Below are 3,661 nucleotides of genomic sequence, written 5' to 3'. Positions count from 1 at the left end.
TTATTAAAACCCGGTTCAATAAACATGACAATAAGAATTAATTCAATTAATTAATATATGCGCAGCGGAAAAATAAACGAGTAATCAACACCAAAACTAAACCCGACAGGATCCGGTTACAAACGATACGAACACGGTATAAAAATAACAATTAATCTATCTGACTACCGATGAGATAAATATACCTTTGGGGTTAATAACTAACCATTCGAGACACCGAGGTACAACCAGTGTTGTGAAACCCGGCCGGGCCGGGCCGGTCGGACCGGTCCAACCGGGACCCGGTCGCTATACCGGGTCGGGTCACTGTATTTGATCCGTTTTCGAAAAACCCGGCCGGTTTTGCGGGTGACCGGTTGACCCGGTAAAACCCATTTTTCATTAAATACAAAATGAAATGTGCATGCCGGGATTCGAACTTGGGTCATTTTGGAAATAGAAGCTTTAATAATTACCCATGAGTCAACCAACCAAGCTTCATTGATGTCTCTATTGATCAATCATACATATTTAAAAAACAATGTATAAAAAATAGATAAACACTAAAGTTTGTTATTATTATTATTATTTTTTGTTATTCTTATTTTTATATGTATATAAATTATATATATATGCAATTATATATTTAAATTATTTATGACGTCATCGGGGTCAAACACCGGTCCGTCCTCCCAGGTCGGTCCGACCTTTGACCCGGTAAGACGTCCGGGTCAGGTCTGAAAACATTGGGTACAACAAACTAACGCTAGGTGACGAACCGAACAAGAACGGGTGTGACGGACGGCACATGGCAAGCGCGAACAATGGTTGCGACAAGCGGCGTACGTGGCTGGTGCAGCTGCAGCAGGTCGCAGCAGTGGCAGACACAGCGGTGGCGGTCGGCTTGACTGAAGCGGTGGCTGGTGGTAGCTCGGAATGGCAGTGGTTGCCGGTGGCTTGTGCAACGGCCTACAACGGTTGTTTGTGGTTGCCGTGAATACGAGAGAATGTGATGAGAGTTGAGATGTAAAGGTCTGCTACCTTATCTCAACCTCCCATATTCTTGGAGTATATTTGGAGTTTTGTTACGTGAATGTAAAGTGGAGCCGGCCTCAATTGTTTTTCTCCAAGATTGAATAATTAGGTTGTAACGATTCAGGCAAATTCAGGTATACCCTAGCCGGTATATACTATTTACGTGTCATTTAAATATTGATTATATGAGTTATAGTACGTATATACGAGTATATATGATTCATAGTACGAATCATACTCGATTATATAGTGAATCGTATTGGAATTACAATTAACCAATGAACGATTATTGAAACCCGAACGAATCGGGAATTACATTATAGACGAAGTATATAATGTTTAGTGATATTTATGAAGTATTAATGCTTCGGGATAAGTAAATTATAGCACAGAAAAAGGATTTCGATTTAATGGTACGTCGGTACGCTAAACGAAACCTTTAACACCAAACCAAGCAAGAGACGATCAATCAAGCCGAAAAAGATGCGTAATTATTAATAATATGATGTTTTAATGTCATGGGTTAAGTTTTTAAAGTTTTTAAATGTCACACCCGGCCCTGAGCGGCGGAAACAGCCGGGCGCGCGCGAGTGGGGATTGATAATTAAGCACGGGCCATTGCAAACATTCAAAGATTTTCATTGCGCGTGAAATGTTTAATACAATACATTACATTGTTTAAAAATTACATAAAAACATCCAAGTATAAAACTGTTGAAGATTTCCACGCCATATCCCCTTGCGCGGCGGGTACAACCACGCGCATCGAAGGGATAGAACTAAAATCTTCCAAAAAGCTAGTTTTAGATGTTCAGCGTGAGGTGCTCTAAGTGTGACTCCATGCGCTACCTAATTATCTCCTGAAAGACACGTAAAAACATTTGAATCAGTATAAACTGAGTGAGTTCACAAGTTTTAGTAACTTGATAAATCGTATTGCATCATAATCTTGATACAAATCATTCTGAAACATAATTCTGATAGCATTATTAAACACATGCTTGGTAAAAACATAGTTCTATCAACATATTCTGATAAAATCGTTCCGCGGGTTACGCGCGAACATTTCTGGGAACTGTGCTCGTCCATGCAAAGTGGCGCTGCCACTACGAGCTAAAATAAGTAATACCGTCCCGCGGTTTACGCGCGGACGTTTCAGGAACATGTGCTCGTCCATGCAAAGTGGCGCTGCCACTACGAGCTAAAATAATGTATTATCGTCCCGCGGTTTACGCGTGGACATTTCAGAAAAACTGTGCTCGTCTATGCAAAGTGGCGCTGCCACTACGAGCTAAAATAACGTATTACCGTCCCGCGGGTTACGCGCGGACGTTGTGCCGGAAAACAAGGCGCTCGTCCATGCAAAGAGGCGCGACCCCTACGAGCGGGCTCAAACCCATAGTACTGCCCCATGACCATACTAGGCACTCGTCCATGCAAAGAGGTGCGACCCCTACGAGTGGGTGGATCAAACCAGCAGTCCCTACCCTTAGAGTTCCAATGGTAAAGTGATCACTTACTCGAGTTCTAGCGCACATACATTGAAAACCTTAGATAACCGTTTGCATTGCTCATCATGAAACATAACTTAAAACACATAATCGCTTGCATAGCTTGTAAGTATACCATGATAAAAACATTATTTAAGTACGTGTCCCTCGCCCCGAAAGCAGTTTAAAAACAGTGAAAACAGTGAAAATAGGGGCTGTGAGACTCACCTGTGGTTCTTGTTAAGGGATTAATCGAGATTCGGGTTTTCTTGGTGTTGGCCTCGGAATCGAAGGTCTAGAATACGATTAAATAACAAGAAATCTATATTAAGATCAAGATATAAGGGTTGGAAAGTAGATCTCAAGGTTATAATCTCGGCTTACCTATTAACAGGAACGGAATTGAAAATCAAATAGATGCTTGGGAGATGATTCAGAGCAGATTTGCAGTTTTAAGAGAGAAGTTTGAAGTGTGTTGAGTGATAATTTTAGGTTACATATTTATAGGCAAACTCAATGGAACACAATCCCTTGATTTAGGGGATTGTAATCTTTTCATATCTAGGTGTGATGATGATAAAGTATGGAAAGTATTATTATTTATTCAAAAGTGGAGGAGTAGGTAAAAGATTCTGATTTTCGCAGGACATGCAGGTCTGTGGTTGGTGAGAGTAGGGTGGCTGATAGTTGACTGTTCATGCCACAGTGTGCTTTTGCCAGTGCACAGTAAAAAGTAGAAATTTTCTGAAACACGTTACTGTTTTCTTTTGGGCGGGAATAATCCCCTTTATTCTGAAGATTACTGTGTTTTGTGCGTGTAACCTTGCGCGTACAGCCTTATGCGTGTAGGATTCTGCGTGTAGAATGTTTCTTTGCTGCGGGTAGGTACGTAACCTTCTCGCAGTCAGGGACATTGAGTTTCATTTGTAGATTCTCCAAGTGGTCTTGGTATTTCAACATAGTGATCAGTTATGTTGAAGTCAATTCCATCTTGGAGCTTCAGACAAACTAGCTCTCAATGTTCCCGCCATGCGGGGAGGTTAGTTCCCTTCCGCACGCGCATAAACGATTTAGGGTGCACCCGCCTTAGCATCATGCGTGACGGTCAACCCATTAGACATCATAACGTTAAGGTACATGAAAACATAAAGCCAAAA

Source organism: Bidens hawaiensis, unplaced genomic scaffold (genome assembly GCF_021521415.1).
Source record: "Bidens hawaiensis isolate Kalapana, Puna unplaced genomic scaffold, B.hawaiensis_p1.1 tig00029325_1, whole genome shotgun sequence".
Taxonomy (NCBI): domain Eukaryota; kingdom Viridiplantae; phylum Streptophyta; class Magnoliopsida; order Asterales; family Asteraceae; genus Bidens; species Bidens hawaiensis.
This window is presented reverse-complemented; position numbering follows the sequence as displayed.